The sequence below is a fragment of the Chenopodium quinoa genome, unplaced genomic scaffold, assembly GCF_001683475.1.
Source record: "Chenopodium quinoa cultivar QQ74 unplaced genomic scaffold, ASM168347v1, whole genome shotgun sequence".
In the NCBI taxonomy this organism is placed as follows: Eukaryota; Viridiplantae; Streptophyta; class Magnoliopsida; order Caryophyllales; family Amaranthaceae; genus Chenopodium; species Chenopodium quinoa.
In genome coordinates, this window is record NW_018742329.1 from 4,853,352 (window position 1) to 4,872,227 (window position 18,876).

Sequence of the window (18,876 nt, forward strand, 5' to 3'; positions counted from 1 at the left end):
TCCCTTGTGCTCATCTCTTTTCATTTAGATCTAGACTTGGGGGATTGATCCCTATATCATTAGCCTACCCAGCCTAAGAGTCACCACCATTTGACTCTTTTCAATATATTTTTCCACACACTTAGCCCTTGCGGCCTAACTTTAGTGTCACTATCACACACATCATAGATACATGACCAAATATACTTTCCTTAGGAACCCTTTGTCATGAAATATTAACACAAAATTGAAGCATGCCTTGTCATATCAACATCACTCATCAATCATAATCATCATTGCATCACAAAGTATGAAGTGCTTAGCCTACGTGCCTAAGTTACCCAAATGCATTCATCATTGAGTCAACAATTGAGATAGCCTAGGATGGATTAATCCTTTCACCTTGAGAGATAGTATCAACAACATTTGACTAAGATCATTTAACATGCACCATCAAAAACTTCTTCCTTTTTGCGTCTTTCTTTTTTCGGGAGAAAGTCAGTACTCTCCACAAAATGACAGAAATTTTTGTTTTTCTGCATGAGTCAACACCCCGCACACACGAGTCATATCGAGTCGAGTTAACCTCGAGTAAGTCCATCACGGTGAGTAAAGTTTATACCTTGAGTCATGTCAAGCCAATGAGTCAAGCAACACCAAGTCTTAGGTCAACCCTAAATAAAGGTAAGTGAAGTCCTATATTTAAAGATATAAATGCAGGTGCATCCCGGCAAGAAAGAACGTTCGGATTTTTTTGAAAAACCGCAAATATGCCGCATGAGACTTTTCCAAGATGAGAAGAGTTTGAGAAAAATTACATGGATTAGTAAATTGGAGATGAAAAGCTTTAATTTACAAAAGATTTGAGCAGATTTGGTTGAAAGGAAACGACCAAGTTCAAAGTTCGAAGAGAAACCGAGCAACGAACAACAGCAGCAGCAAGAGCAAAATAAGGAAGACCCGACTTTAGCGCCAGACGACAAGGTTGTCGCCTGGCGACAGAAGAATAGCGCGGCATCATATACTTTAAGCGAGCGCTGGTGCAGCGACACAATATGTGGCCCCCATATTAGATTATGTGGACCTAGTGCAGCAATTTCCGAGTTCCTTGGTACGCCAGTTAGCCCCTATAAGCAATTTGACATGATTAAGAAGTCGGTTTGGTTACAATCGCAAAAAAGTGATCGACCTAATGAATTATCGTCTCTCTTAGCTTAAAGCGCCTAAACATTAACTCATCGCAAAGGCACCACCACAATGGTTTATAAACAGCAAAGCACCGACATACTGGTTCATAAGCAGCAGAAGCGCTGACACACTGGCTAAAGCAAAGTTCAAGCGAGCTTTAATGATCAACAAGTGTTGGTCTTCGGTAGTTTTCTTTGGAATATTATTGCAACAACTGAGGATGAATTCAAGTGAAGTTATCTTCGACAACATTCGCTAAGATTGTGGACGTTGTCACCAAAGATTTGAGAAGATAGCATGAGATGGGCGGTCTTCGATGACATTCCCTAAGATTGTGGAGGTTGTCACAAAGATTTGAGAAGATAGCACGAGATGGGCGGTCATCGACGGCATTCACTAAGATTATGGAAGTCGTCACCAAGATTTGAGAAGATAGCATGAGATGGCCAGTCTTCGAAAACATTTGCTAAGATTGTGGGCGTTTTCACCAAAGATTTGAGAAGATAGCACGAGATGGACGGTCTTCGACAGCATTCGCTGAGATTGTGGAGGTTGTCACCCAATATTTGAGAAGATAACACGAGATAGGCGGTCTTTGCCGGCATTCGCTAAGATTGTGGGGGTTGTCACCAAGATTTGAGAAGAGCGGTTCGTGATGAGGCGGTCTTGGACGACTTTTGCTATGATTGGAAAGTTGTCACTATGATTCAAGAAAAAGGCTCGAGATGTAGCAACATTGATCGACGGCGTTCCCTAGCTTGTGGAGGGTTGACACAAACAAATGGAAGTGATTTCAAGAGAAGTTATCTTCGATGGCATTCCCTAGATCGTGGAAATTTGTCACAACAGCAATGCAACAAATCGGTTACCTACAGAGATGTGTGCTCGACGGTGCAAGATAAGCGTTTCTTAACTCTCTTATTTTTTTAACAAACGCTAGTTTGCAGGTATCAGCTTTACAAGAATGATTTAGGATCGCATAACGTTCTGAATCATTCTCCGTCCCTATCGCTACTTTGAATTTTGTTTTCGAAACTTGCGTTTCTCCAAACTCAATCAAAGTGGGGGCTTCTATAGACACCCATTTGTGTCTCCCCAAAACCAAACCCGGTGATGAGTACCTTTCACGTTGAATCATAATCGAATGAAGTGAAAGTGTGGAAAGTCTAGTGTTGCGGTTAGATTTTAATTCTTTTCTTTCTCTCTGTTTTTAAAAACCTATTTTATGAAAATATCCAATACAGTTAGTTTGATCCATGGCAAGGGTCCAATAATAGTGTAGTTGGATTGGGTTCGAAAAGAGCTTTCCAACGATATATTATAAGCCCAATTCTGATGAAGAATGAGGAAGTTATGCCCAAATTACTAAACTGAGCCCGGTTTGATTTTTATATGCGGCCCAATGATCTAGAGGAGGGCCTATTATGATTTCTCATTCCTAATGCAATTAGGATTGATTTTAGTTTTTTAGAATCTTCTAGAAGGTTATTTTGAATCCTAATGTGATTAGCATTAATAATTGAGTTTTAAGAGTTTTATTTAGAATAAAAGTTTTTTTAAGGAAATTACAGTTTTACCCTTCGTACGCTTAAATTTTATCAAAATAAGAAAACGCGTGGAAAAACTGATTGCAGCGCTTCACTACAGATTGTCACCTGGCGATAGGCCTGGCGTCGCGGCGACACATTTGTCGCCTGGAGACAGGCTGGGGCGTGTTTGGTGACAGCGTCGTGTTTTATTCTTTTCCAAACTCTGATTCTTTTTTATCATAATCCAGCTTATTTTCGTTATAAATAGCCTCCTAAAACCTTCGTTTTCGATCACCAACTCTCATCAAGAAATTCTTGATTCTCTCTCTATTTCTAAACTAGCCTTCTCTCAAACAAAATTCTGCATTCACAAGATCTGGATACACCTAGCCAAGTTCGAATTTGCCTTCACCCTAGACGTGAAAAGGTTTGAAATTTGTGAGGGTTTGGTCCCCAATCTCTATTTCAATTATTTAATTTAATTCTTTGATTTATTATTTTCCTTGAAGTTACTAACGTGTGTATTTTGTCATTAGAAAGAGGTACGAGGCATTCAAGTAAGTACTTTAATTGCTTTATTAATCTTTTGATATAGAAATCATGCTTAGATTGTTATTTTGATTCTTAGTATCATGTTAGGATGTTTTATTGCTTCCTATTATCATGTTTAGGATAATTTCTAATATCAAGTATGATCAAAAGGATGCTTCCTATTTTCTTTCCTAGTATCATGTTAGGGCTAAAGCTTTGATCTTTGATGTTTAGTGACATGCTAGGGTTTGTTATTAATCTTGTTAGTATCATGCATAGGATCTTGCTATTTTTATGCTTTAACATGATTATGATTGTGATGATACTTTTAATTATGATTGTTATTATCATGATTATAATTATTATTATTATTATGTTGCTTTATATTTATTGTTATTGCTTGATCACACCTTTTATGCATGTTTAAAGGGAATTTGTACTTGTAATCACGCTTAATAAAATAATTAATAATCTTGTTTAGGGTTAATTTCATTATAATTCAAGTGATCACCAATAATAGATTTTTTTGTGCATTAATATTCAACCAACTTAGATAAACAAGTTTAGGGTTTAACCTAATGATTGCATGTTAGTCAGAAAGTGCACATGAATACGAGAAGAATAAAGTAGAGGCCTATTATTAGGGCAGGTTCTTTCTCTTTTAGATTGAATTTGTACCTTCATCCCCGAACCCTTATTTGGTTACAAGTATAGATTAACCAGGCGCCAGGTCCTAGTGCCAAGCGTCAATGTCTGGCGTCAGGCGCTAGTCCTGTTTTTGACGCGTTTTTGAAAATCAGATAAATTTTGCCATTCATGAGGATAAAATCGTATCTTTTCCTCAAAAATGCTTTTTGATCTCAATTAAAACTCTGAAAAGTCAACAAAAGTCAATTTATCAATGCTAATTAAATTAAGAATGAAAAGAACCTTCTAGAAGAATCTAGAAGACTAAAACCATTCCGAATTGCATTAGGAATGAAAAATCATATTAGGCCCTCCCTTAGATCATTGGGCCGCATATAAGGTTCAAATCGGGCCCAGTTTAGTAAATTGGCCATAACTTCCTCAATATTCATCGGAATTGGGCTTATAATATATCGTTGGAAAACTCTTTTCAAGCCCCATCCAACTACACTACTATTGGACCCATATCATGGACCAACCAAACTGGATTGGCTGTTTTCTTAAAATAAGTTTTCAAAAACAGAGAGAAGAGAAAAGAAAATTAAAACTATCCGCAACACTAGACTTTCCACACTTTCGCTTCATTCGATTATGATTCGACGTGAAAGGTACTCATCACCGGGTTTGGTTTTGGGGAGACACAAATGGGTGTCTACAGTAGCAGATTATCTTTAGAGAAATGTCTTAGGTCTTTTTGAGAATACCATACCTCATCCTCTTATTCTTGCAATTTGGCCTTTTCATCAGTCTTAGCCATAAGACATAGATGAGCCGTTTCTTCTGAGGTTTGGTCTTCTTCTTCATCTGAATCTGAGTCACCCCATACTGCCATCATTACTTTCTTTACATTTTCCTTTGTAAAGTATGGCTTGTAAGCTTTGGAATCCTTAGCTTGTTCCTTTCCTTTAAACTTGATTTTATCATTCTCCTTTAGGGGACATTCCCTAATAAAGTGATCTTTGGAACCACACTTGAAACAGGTCGTGTCTTTGGAACTTCCAGTCTTCCTGTTCCTATCTAACTTCCTGTTGTTCATCATCTTTTTGAACTTTCTGACTAGCATTGACATCTCTTCCTCATCAACTTTTGATTTGTCAGAGTCTTGAACTTTAAGAGCAAGACTCTTGTTTTTGGAACTTTCTACATTGGAAATCAGATGAAGTTCACGAGTCATCAATGAACCAGCCAGCTATTCCATATTGAACTTTGTAAATTCCTTGGAGTCCTGCATAGCAGTAACCTTAGATCTCCACTGTTCATCTTGAGGTAGACTCCTCAAGATCTTCCTAGCTTGTTCATCAATAGGAATATGCCATCCAAAGGAACTCAATTCATTAATTACATCATTTAACCTAGTGAACATTTCCACTATCATTTCCTTAGATTGCATTTCAAACCTCTCTTATCTGGACATTAATAAATCCATTTTTGAACGTTTTACATCATTAGTACCTTCATGTGTAACTTCTAGTAGATCCTATATCTGTGTAGCAGTCTTACATCCCATGATCCGATTATGTTCATGGGGTCCAAGACCACAGTGCAAATATTTGATAGCTAAAGCATTTAATTCAAGTTTCTGATAATTTTCTTTGTCAAAATCAGAAATAAGTTTAGGAACTACCTCATTTTTGTCATTGGTTGAGGTTACCTTAAAATCACCGGATTCTATAACGTGCCACACTTGGTAATTTTCAGCCTTGATGAAAATTTCCATCTTGTTCTTCCCGTAGGTGTAGAACTTACAATTAAACATAGGTGGACGTTGGGTTAAGTAACCTTCTTCAAGTTTCTCTTTGTAGTTCATCTCTCCTCAAGAACTTGCTCAGCAAAGTTATCTGCTTATACGTGAGAACCTTGCTCTGATACCAATTGTTATTTCAGACAAACACTACAAGGGGGGGTGAAATGTATGTGAGTTCCTATTGACTATTTTTCACAGAATATAAAACAACTTTAAAGGAACAAATATTGCACACAATATTTTACGGGGAAACCTTCCTGGGACCCAACTGGAAGTAAAACCTCGACCCTTCTAAGGGATTTCCAAACAAAACCAATTCACTATAATAGGGCAAACTCCACAAGTTACAAACCTATTATAATTAGATCTTTACTCACAAGACTTTATCCTACCCGGTCTATGTCCCTGACTTAGACTTACTCGTGCTTTCTAATTACAAATCTCACTATTGTATGAAAAGACTTAATACAATCACACACCTAAGATCCCAACCAATTACAAAGAAAAAGACTTATTATATGAGAGGTAAGCAATGCATGAAATCCGAAAATATTATGACAATGCTAAAAGCTCGGCAAACTTACACAATTAAGCACTCTTAGATATTCTTCACACATAAACTCACGAAAGTGTATTTTCAGATTTCTACTATATATACAAGTCTAGCTTGTAAAGAAAGTAGTGTTTTAAAAGATAAACATGTAAAATTTTCCTTAATCTAAAAACACGGTTTTAAGTAAATCTTTGAAAGAAAATATTTTAGGAAAATATAACAAAGATAAATTATCTCAAAGAATAAATTCTTTGAGATAATCGTTTTTTAAAGAAATAAATATTTTTAAATGAAAATCTTTTCTAAAACCTCATATTTTTAATTTCCAAATTTAACACGCTTGCCTAGTTTTTGTCATATTTTCTTTTAAATCTCATGCATAACCTACTTGACATATTTACAATAATTTCTAAAGATGAAACATTATTTAACCTAAATTGTTGCGCCAATACTTTAATTGTGTAGGATGCTTGGGCTTCACGCAGTCCAGGACTAAGTTCCTGCTGTAAATATTCTTCCAGTCTTAAACTGGAACTTCGCAGACCAAGTTTTTCAGAACTTGCTGTCTCTGTCGCAGACCAAGTCACTTTCATGCCTTGATGTCTTCAGGTTCCTGTAAGGGAACTTTATTAGTTCATGTGAGGGAACTCTTCTTCTATTTATCTTAACTTTCCTTGAGCTTTCTAGAGTCTTGAAAGACAAAGCTACTCTTCCACTTTCAAAGTTAACTTCACCTGTCTAGATCACAACACTTAGAAAACACTTATTAGATTTGAAGTTTGCTTAGTTTAAATTCACAAAACCTTCAAGCTTCAACATTTTTAGATATTAGTTTATGAATATTGAGATGATGCTGCGGTGCCGCCATTGTTGGAAGGTAAATGTGGTATCTATGAAGGTTCGCGATGGGACATCAATGGAGATTGCTTATAGTGGGTAAGAGAGAGAAAGTTAGACATTATTAACGGTGACTTAAGATCGAGTAGTTGGTAGACATTTTACAATAATTGGGGAAAATCAAAAGGAGGAAGATAAGTAGAATGGTTCAAAGAATTTGAAATGCCATCAATTGATATTGGATTTCAAATTCTATAAAATGAACTAGATTATTGAAGCCTAGAATTTAAGTCAAATCCAAATGCAAATTATTATAATTCCCAAACAGGTTATTTAGGACAAATCTAGCCATCATTTAAATGAAATGATGGTTTCCAAACAAGTCATTCCTTAATTCTAATACTACCCTGAATTTTGATGAATTTGGGGATGGAAGGCGATGAAGAAGATTGGTGAAGAGCTCTAAATACCTAAAGAGATGAGCTATCTTTTAGTGAGAGAAAGTTTTATTGCAGTAGTTATTTATACGGTGGGCTTTGTCATTCTCTAAATGCACCCACTACTTTGTATTAGTTTTTGGTGGGATTTATCTCCTTGTGTAATTTTTTTTAAGAGAGAGATGTTTCCATGTGGTTAAGTGGTAGGATTTTAGTATATTCTCGAGCAATTTTATTAACTTTTATTCAATTGGTGCTTTCTCTTTCGACGGTGTGTGGTCCGATCCTCTCCTTTTCTCCGGATTTTCAACATTGCCTAAACGCGTAACCCGTACGCGACCCTTTAACTTCTCCTTGGGCCAATAGCACTCTTCTCTCTTATGCGTAGATTGTGGCTATGCTCTCCTCGTCATCACCGACACTCTTTGGTTGCTTTTCTTTTGATCACGGATTATCATAATCCTTCATCGTTTGATGAAGATTTAGATCAAGTCTGAGTATCCGATTTTCTCCCGTTCTGACTGCGAGGGTGTGATAGAGAATATCCGTAAATTATTTTCATCCTAGATTTAGGATATATTTTGTATCAGAATATTTTTATGATATCTTTACATATGTTGTTAGTTACTTAATATGATTAGCATTCTCAATTTGAACTTATAAATGTTGATCAATGAAAATACTTCTAATCAAGGAGTTCATATCATCTAACACTTATAATATGACCTTTGATTAGGTATAAGATTTTTTTTAAACATTAAATCTATTTTTTTTTTCTTTTTGAATTTTAAAAATTCGAATAAATGCATACAATTCAATTTAATATGCAAAGATATGAAAAGGCTGATATTAATCCACATCCTAATTGACAAATAATCAATATATCTTCAAATTCTTTGAGCAAAGTTTATTACGAAGTATATTTTTTAAAGGGATGGTATACAAGACTTTAATATATAGGTGAATACTTTACCGTCTTGCTAATTGTATGATTGAAAAATGACCCCAAAATTCTACTCCCTTGAATTAGTGTCCTAGTACTCTATCATGTACAGTTTTTTTTTATTGCTATATATCTTTAATTTCGTAAAGAAAATAATTATGAAAACTATATTTAAATAAATAAATAAATACATATCATTACGAATCTAATTAACAAGACCCCAATCGATATATTCTTTTGTTTATATAGATTATCATACACAAATAAGATAAAAATTTGGTCAAATCAGACAATCAAATCAGATCAAATTAAACCAAATTAGATAAGTGAAAATAAGGTGAAATAAACAATCCCTTAATTTCCTAATAAACCCAATCCATTCCAACCCTTAGAGAAAGCCTTTTTTTTAATGTAAAAAGAACATACGCCACAATTTTCATTTTATTATTTTTTTTTTTCCAGTTCCACTATCTTTCCCCTTTTTAACTTTATATTAATGAGAAGAAGTATATAATAATTCATAGGCAAAATTGGCAACAACACCCTGAACTATGGCTTAGTGTAAGGAGGGTGATCCCATCGTAAGGGGTACTCTCCTTAAATGCCCTTGACCATTTAAAAGCCTAGGACTTTACACTTGTTAAAGTGTAGTAGGATTTGAATTCCTGACTGTTTAGGGGACCTTGAATTAGAATTGATTCTATCATCATGCTTTTTTATAAGAAACAAGTAGGAGTCGCCAATGAGTTTTAGGAAAAACTCATAAACCTCGTTCATGTCTTTCTTCCATGTGGAGTTCATGGAATAATTAGCACAAATCATAAGTTTACCTATGCCTAAATTGGTTTATAAACCAGAAATGAGTTCGGGAGCGAGGGTACTAAGATAACGTTCCTTTTAGAGGGGAATTATCATCCTAGCCCTAGTACGACCTCTACTAGCTCTTCCTTTTTCACAATTTCATCAACAAACAATATATGAAACGCGATATATACCTAAAACTATGTTAGTTGATTATATTTACAAAACATTAATTCACGTAGGAATTACATTGCAAAGTCGTTATTCTTATTTAATAATATTCGTGAAAGAACAAGAAAATAAACAAGATTTGCCTTGGCTTAAGTGATCAACCAACAATTATTTAATTCAATTCTAATCTTTATTTAACGCAAGATGCTATGTGGAATTGATTAATTAATTATATTAAAGGTGATAAAACAACACTAATTAATTAATTAAAGTCCTTTTAAACAAGAAAATAAAGGTGATTTAACTAAGTGCTCGGGAATTTACAACTTCTCTTTGCTAGATCCCCGTTTAGAACACTTATGGACACTTTCTTGTTGGGTACCTCCACCGTAGTAACAAAGTATCCAAAGGGTGAGTGTTTAGGATAAGAGGGCTAGGTTGCACAAGTTCACAAGTTATTTTGCCAGAGTTTTTAGGTTCATTTCTTGTCTGTTGAAGCCTCGATTTTAGCTCGTATTTATAGAGAATGAATAGGCTTAGGGTTTTGAGCAATCTGCCGCAGTAGGTGTCGCGCGCAACAAATGAAGTTGCATGCGGCATCTAGCGCAAGTTATAAAGCAGCGCAACTATTAGTCTTGCGAACGGCTTTATGGTAAGATTCGATTTTATATTTTCTGTATAATTTCGAATAATTCTGAATCTTCTGAAACGCAACTCTGAAAGTTGCGCTGGGTGTTGCGCGCAATTGAAATAGTTGTACGCGACAGCCCAACGCGACTTTGTGAGATGCGCAGGGCTTTTTCTGCGGCAGCACTAAGTTTTAACCTAGGTGCTCCTAAATCCGTCATTATTAGGGTTTAAGCATGGGCTTAAGCCTATTTATGATCGGGTTTAGTTAATTGGACCTTTGTTTTGGCTTTTTCTTTAATTTGGGCTAGTCTTTTGTGTTTTGTGGCTTATCCTGTTATCCATAAGTATTCTTCACTTCGATCCAACACGAAGATGGCTTTATTTATCGTCATTGCACTTCCTGTCGGGACAGGAGGCCAATAGTAGATGTCTATACTTAGGTACACTAAGTACCCTCAACTTTGTGTAATAACCAAAACACCATCAAATATAGTGTTAGGTGCAATGCGTGATGACTTAAATGATAATTTCCAGCCAATTAAATTCATCGGAGGAGGTGAATCTTCACTCTCTAAAATAATTAAAAGAAATGGTGAACAATTCTCATCCATTTGGCACGTATGGATTCACCTCATCCAGTGAAAAAAGTGACCAGAAATTTTCATTTAATACACGCGTCGCACCTAACACCATAGTTGGTGGTGTTTTGAAGTTGATACACATACAACCATTGTATGTTGTCCCTACATACGACACCATTAAAAATTTGACCCATCATCGGAAAAGGGTAGAAAATTAGAATTCAAATACGGAGTATAAATTGAATATAATGAAACTTGGACCCATTATTCTAGCTAATAAAGACAAGACAAATTAGAATTGTATGTAGGGATCACATACAACAATTGTATGCGTAGCCTTTACCTTCCACTAATACATACATAAAGTATGTAATGCTAGTTTGAGCTTTTAAATACCAGATGCAAATTTAGAAATACAAACATGAATAAACAAACATATATACTTTGGATATTGCACTATAGAATGATAATTAACAACAATGGGGTCATAAGATAACCCGTCTAACTGAAGATAAAAAAATTTTATTATATGGTCCACTTTATTTCTAACATGAACAAATACTTCGAACATTTTAATTTAAAGAGGACGCATAGTAAGAAAAAAAAAAAAAATCAGATATCACATCATTCTGTAATCAATTTTATTATGAACACAAAAATGAAATAAATAAATAAATAAATAAAATAATAAACAAATAAATAAAAAAAATAAAAATAAAAATAAATAAAAAAAAACGGGAATGATCGCATATATGAGATGTTGATCAAAGAAACGCAAATTTGGAGCAACAATAATGGTATCACTCATATCAGTACGTTGATTTGCCCTTCTGATTGTTTGTTAATTGATTAATATTCATCGGACGAGCGATCCGACGATCTGAAGTGTTATATGCAGCTTCTGCTACCATTCCATTAAAAACATCACTTGGATGAACTCCGTCAAAGTACGCATATAAGTCCCGATTGGCGCATGGTGTACTGTGAGGCTCACACTCGAAAACAATATTCAATGTGCAACAAGGCGAGCTCGTATTGATATCTGCATCAGTTGATTTGATTTTCGCATAAGATTTTATAGCTAGAAGTTAAGTTGTTTTGTACTATATTACTCGGACTCAGATATCCATGACTGACAAGAATACATGTGTTAAGTGTCTGACTTTGCTATTTCGATTCCATGATTTAGAACTAAAAATAAATTGTCCAAGTATTCTATTCATGTTCAAAGTGTGGAGGGCTTACATAGGTATATATATGAGGTAAAATTAAGAGTTCAAGTAACATACTGCATATCATTAACTCCTGTTTAAAAATATAAAGTATAGCTTATACAAGATTTAAATATATGCAACATCTTTAAATTAAAGACTTCTAACACTAGATGTCACTCCGTTATGTTATACACTTGATGACAGTACTACATACCTCTTTGTCTTATTTTTTGCCCCATAAAAGTAAAGTTATTTTTTTTTAAGTTTTTGGTTGAAAATAGTTGATGAGAGAATAAAGCGGTGGTGTTAATGTAATGATTATTCGAGGAAAAGGTGTGGTCCCTATAAGCTACAATCAAAATTAGTATAAATCAAACTCAAAGTGATAAACAGAAAAGGAAAATTGGAATAATATTAAGAGAACTAAAGAACATGGGAGTATATATACCCGGCCCTTTGATAGTCATTTTTGAAGAAAAATCACACGGAAATTAATAAATATAAATAAGAAGTAGCAAAAATAAATTAAAAAAGTAAATTTACATTGGATATGCAAAAAAGTAGAGAGAAAGTAATTAAAGTATATGGGAAAGTAAAATTTACATGAAAAAAATTAAATTTACACAAATATTTTTGCAAATGGGAGATTATTTTGGTAAAAAAAAATATTAATGGTACTTGGAAAAAACAAATGTGACTACTCCTCCGTGTTTTTTTAAGTGTTACAATTTGACCGACACATAATTTTAGGCAATTTAATTGACTTAAATAAAATAAGAGGTAAGTATGGTAGTTGGAGTATTAAAAAATTATAAAATAAAGATAGTAGGGTTAATAGTTTATTGAAAAGTAATGAATGTGAGAGGAAAGATATAATAAAAAAAGTAAAAGTGAGTTTGAGTGGGGACCATGAAAGGAGAGAGATATAATATTTTTAATGTAGCTTTTTGCCAAAAAGGAAGTGTAGCAGTTAAAAAAACACGGCCGGAAATGGAAAGCGTAACACTTAAAAAAACACGGAGAGAGTAACATTTTGGGTCACCAAAAATGACATAAATGACTATCAAACTAGGACGGATGGAGTACTTCATAATTTTATTTGGAAAAATGATAAGCTATGCACAGAGTATAAGAATCTAAAAATTGAAATATTAAAGATAAAAACATCAATTACACAAATCTACTGAAATTTCTTCTGTGGAGGCGGATGCACCATGCTCCAGTGTTCTTTGAAAAAAGGCGGAAAGAACATTTAGCTATTCAGTAAAGAACATATAGTTGTTTTATAAAGAACATATAGCTATTTTATAAAGAACATCCAGTTTTATATGGGTTGTGTTTGGTAAACAGCTTATTTGAGCAAAATTAGCTTATTTGACCAATATTAGATTATTGACTATTAAATAAGCTAATTCAAGATGTTTGGTGGTAAGCTTATTTGAAGAACTTATTCCACTAAATAAGCTCTTTTTGAAAAAGCTCATTTTAGGAGCTTTTTTAATTAGCTTATTCATTAATTATTATGAAATGACACTTATAACCTCATTTAATTTAAAATCCTATCTAAACTAACTACCCCACAATTAGCTTATTGGTCATTTCACATACTCAGTCACCTTTAAGCTATCAGCTATTTACCAAACACTTTTATACAATCAGCTAATAAAATAAGTTAGTCAAATCAGTTAATACAATCAGCTAGTCAAAATCAGCTTCAGCTTTCAGCTTTAAGCTATTTACCAAACACGGCCATGTTTTTTTTGTAAATCTAAAGAACATTTGTAATATTAGTAAAGAACATGATAATATTAAAGAACATTATTCATATAGTAAATGTACATTTCATATAAATGATCATGTATTGTATATGAAAAATGTACATTTTACTGTATTATAATGTACATTGTATTATATTCTAATGAACATATATGTTATAATGTTGGTTACATGTTTTATGTACATTGTATTATTTGCATCATATAAGTATATGAAAAAGAACATTTTACTGTATTTTAATGTACATTGTATTATTTGGATCTACAACTTTTTCTAAATTTGTCTATTTGCTTGCTTTCTTCTTCCAAAATATATTAATTGGTTGATCTTTTTCAAGAATTTCATTTTATTTCTCATTGCAACAACAAAATTATATCAAAATCGCAATTAATTTTCAATAAAATCAAATATTACAATTTTCAATCAAATTTATAAAAAACAAACACTCAAACTCAAAATAAACAAGTATGAATGTCAAATAAACAAGTATAAATGTCAAATTTGATCTAACCTTTCGTTTTTATTTGTCATCTTGAACAATTTTGGGCTCAAAATTTCGAATTTCTTGAAATTTTGTTTGAGGTTTGAGGAATTTTAATGGGTTTGAAGTTTTGTTTGGAGAGAGAAAGTGAACTTTTGGTAAAAAAAAATTGAAATGATTTGTAATTAATGTATGGTAAAAAAAATTAATTATAGTACTATTTATCTATTTCATTACAAAATTTCTTTTAAAAAAATATATATACAAAATTGTTGCATAAAAAACTGATGTACATTACAAATGAACACTATGTTCTTTTATGTATATGTCCATGTACATTATAAATGACTACTATGTTCTTTTATATTACCATGTTCATTAGTATATATCTGAATGTTCATTCCGCCTTTTTGTATTTTGGAGCGGATGCACCATGTGGATCGTGCATCCGCCTCCACGAACCAACTATTACAAATCTACCCATGATTTTGTCATGAATTTTCAACTTAATTCCATATTATGAAGTATATTTAATACTTATATAACCCTAAGCTCTATATATATTATTACCCGTTTATTTGAAAAGAGAGGATTGAGTCATGGATCAAACGTGTCATAGCTGATTTCATGTAATTTAATGATCTTGCCATAGCTTAGGACCAAACACTATTAATATCTATTAACTATTACTAAAACAAAACATGCTGACATCATTAGAGAACACTTGTCAATTTCTTATGAAATTTTTTCCCGCCAAAGCTATTTTTGACATCATAATTTTTTTCTCTATTTTTTTTTCTCTAAGTTCGAAAACTAAACAATTACAATATTTCTTTCACAATTAATAAATAAGATTATGATTACACTATTTCAAATAAAGAATATTGATAACAATTTTAAACAAATAAAATCTATTTAAACCGCGCAATGCATGGGATAAATTTAGTTTTTATTAAAACTCAAAGGCAAGCATTGTAATCTTGTCACGTGTTGCCATGTCACCTACTATTACCAATCATCAATGTTTCCACACAAAAAATAATAATTTGTGAGCAATAGTATTTGAACCCATGACCTCATCTTCATTAAAGATAAACTTTAACCATCACCCCAACAACAAATCTTATGATAATAAAGTTGTATTAAAAAAGTTATGCATGTTCATAAATTCAAAAATTTTAATTGTCAACTTATATGTGTAAATTTTGACAACAATATAATTATAAAATTAATTTAATTTCTTTCCATTACTCAACCTTAAGTATATGCTATATACTTATATTTAAGTATTAAAATGTGTAACCCAAATTTAAATTAAGGTTTTTTCTTTTAACCACGAAATTTGTTAGTAGAAGGAATTTTAATGATACATAGCTAGAAAAAGAAATTTCTTTAACAAGTAAAACAAATTGATACGATATAATTTTTACCTTAACCACGAAATATGTTACTTGAAGAAACATTTTTTATGATATATAGCTGAAAAAAATATATCCCTTTAACAAGTAAAATAAATTGATACAATATAACATTTAGGTTACTTCATATTAAATAATGAATTAACAAATGGTCAATATTAATTTATAAAACCACCAATGTATTTTACTTTTTTTGATATAGTATTTTTATATATATATAATGACTCGGAGCAGCGCCCGTGCCAAAAAACTAGTTTCATTGTCAAACGACGTACCTGCTGGAAGGGGATTTACAGCTTGGAAGGCTGAGAAATTAATGAGCGTAAATTTGGCCCCAGGAAGCCTTGCATTGAAATCATCCACAAGCGATTCAAGCTTTGTATTAAATATCTTAGCGGCTTCGTTAACTTCATCTACGCATGAGTTGTATTGTTCATAATCATTTGGGCCGGCACGCAACCTAGTTGACCGATGCCGAAAACTACTACCATTCTAGCGCCAGTATTATATAGCGTCTAACACAACAACAAAAACAAAACTAAGATTAGTTTGTAGACATAGTCGTCGTATGTAGGTTTAGAGGGATCGGAGGTGAGAAGGAACAAAGAACATACCCGTAATTGTAGTCTATATCGAGCAATTAATCGATTAGCATACTCATCAGGGGTGAAGAGCCTCTTTGAAGGATAAAGTAGTGGCAAGAAGTAATTATTAAGGTAGTCATTGCTACCAATATTAACAGTGTACAAGCACTTGTTCAAGTAGTTAGAAACTGGACCGCGAACCATAAATTGAAGCCTTAAGATGGTCTTTATATAATTTAGTATTTGTCGATCCAACCATACACTATCACCCTGAAATAAATGTAAGAACAAAATTATGATGAATACATACGATTAGATATGTTTAGTAAAAAAATGTTGGCTTGTGTCACGTACAAAAAAAATATTGTAAGTATGAATTTATGATTTTAGAATCAATCTTCATTTATTTATACTATATTCTAGCTAGCTTGTCATGCTTGAAAATTCGTGGTTTTTTATTAGTAGATTATAAGGATATATAAAACATGTGTAGTACGTATACGAGTAGAATTTATGATCATACCAATTCAAATCCAGTTTCAATAAGGATTCCAGCAGAACCTGATGCGAAATTGACACCTCTCAATATATCTTGATCCATTTGATCTCTATATGGTGTTATAGACTTGTTGAATCCAAGAAATGTAGCTGTGAATCCAACATTTTGAATATACATTACAATATTACATATGATAGCATAGCGGATTTAACAAAACTTGACAACATTATAATGTGTTTAATTGACCGGTATAAAAAAAATAATAAAAAAAATGAAATATAAATATCATCAAGGATTATACATTTCCAAATCTATGAGGACAAAGCGTTTACTAATTAAAAAGTGCAAGTAACTTCACCGGGAGATTAGTGCTTAGGTAAAGTTGATCAACAAGGTATACTTACAAATATAGTCATCAACAGTCCGGTTGTTGGTAAACCTTCCAGTGGATACACCTCCAGGGAAATCAACGCCATAAGGCGAGAAATTTGCCTTAGCCAATGTTACAAGGTGGTTGTTGTTTCCAACATCGGACAATGAGTCCCCAAAAATGAAATAACATGGCACTTTTGGTTCACCATTAACCAAAACTCCGCAAACCATAGAAAAAACGAAAACTAGAATTGTCAACATATTGGAAATTGATTGCGCGTAAAAGTTAAGTCTTAAAACTATGTGATATTGAAGACGGGAGTAGTGGTCTTGGGATTGCATGTTGATACTGTATACTTATAGCAAGTTATTGTGACAAGGAAGCCAATGCAACGTATGTAGTTATGTACGTCATATCAAAGCCTTTAAGTTAGATTGAAAAATTAAAAATAATTATTGAGGGATTAAGACTACCTAATGAAAATTTTATTTGAAAAATAGTTGATTGTTAGTTTTAGGCAAATTGGTCTCAACACTCTAAAATATGGCTTGGGTGAACCCAACACCCTGTACTTTGCTTTATGGTCAAAACACCACAAACTAATGACTTGGGTGAAAAGCGCACCTTTAGTGAGTTTTCCAGCCACCATTCACACCTGAGTCGGTGAATTCTTATAGATATTTTCACCGGCTCTTGTGAGAATGGTGGCCGGAAAACTCACTAAAGGTGCACTTTGCACCCAAATTATTAGTTTGTGGTGTTTTGGCCACTAAGTAAAGTACAAGATTCAGGGTGTAGTAAAGTCATAATTTAGGGTGTTGAGGCCAATTTTGCCTTAGTTATATCATAATAAAAAAAAAAAAAAAGTGTTAGATGATTTGATCCGGATATGCTACTTGCATTGCATATATATATTTTCAAATTTTTTACATGAGCTTATAAATGTTATTATTATTAATTTTTTTTTTGAAAACACGTTTAGTACCAATTTTGTTATGACTATGGATGTTGATAATGGATTATCACCCGTTGTATATTAATTGAAAATTAAAAAAAAAAATTGTAAAAAGCAAAAGTAATGGAGTAGGTGGAAAAATAAAATAAAAATTGTAAAAAGCAAAAGTAGTTTAGAGAATCAGAAGAGAGAGAATATGAAATTAATAAAATAATGTATGATTTATATTGGGTTAACCAAGTGAGAGAAATAAATTAAATATTGTAAAACCTTTTCAAAAAAGGAAATGGAGCAAGCTAAGTATTTAAAAACGGCTGAAAATAAAAAGTTGTGCAAATATTAAAAAACGGAGGAATATCTTACAATAACATCTTTTCTATTAGGTAGGTTCTCAAAAAATTAGGGTTTTATTTGTTAGCTTTCAAAAATAAAATCATTCAATTATTAAATATGTTCGCCACACTATACATTCAAACTTACCAGTTACAAGCTTAATTTAAAATTTATTAATTAATAGAATTTGAATTACACATTAAACTATATTCCAACCAAATATCCCTACCCTTCAATAGTGGGGCCAATTAACTCGGGGGTTAGCCGAGTAGGAAAAATAAATGGAAAAAGCTAATGAGCACCCCCGAGGCGTTAGATAAGAGAATTAAAATGCAAATATTAGAGTAAAATTAACATTAATTACACCGAACGACGCGTGATTTTGTCATAAATTCCTAACTTAATATCATTTTAACCAATATAATTTATCTTTATCTAACGCCCAAGATCGAAAATAAATAACCATGTCATTGTTACAGTGATAGAAGTCCCCTACGCATAATAATTAATGAAAAAGAAAGTAAAACATTATATAGCCGTTGAAAAAACGTAGAGCTCTGTTTAATTTACCGATGATTTTAAGAGTAGTGCGCAAATTTGTTTAATTTAAATGTGTATTTTGTTTTGCTATC

At 32.8% G+C, this 18,876-nt stretch overlaps 1 pseudogene; it reads right to left on the reverse strand.

Annotated features, from left to right (window-relative positions):
• Positions 1-11,038: 11,038 nt before the first annotated feature.
• Positions 11,039-17,271, reverse strand: LOC110690693 (annotated as a pseudogene).
• Between the last annotated feature and the right edge of the window lie 1,605 nt (positions 17,272-18,876).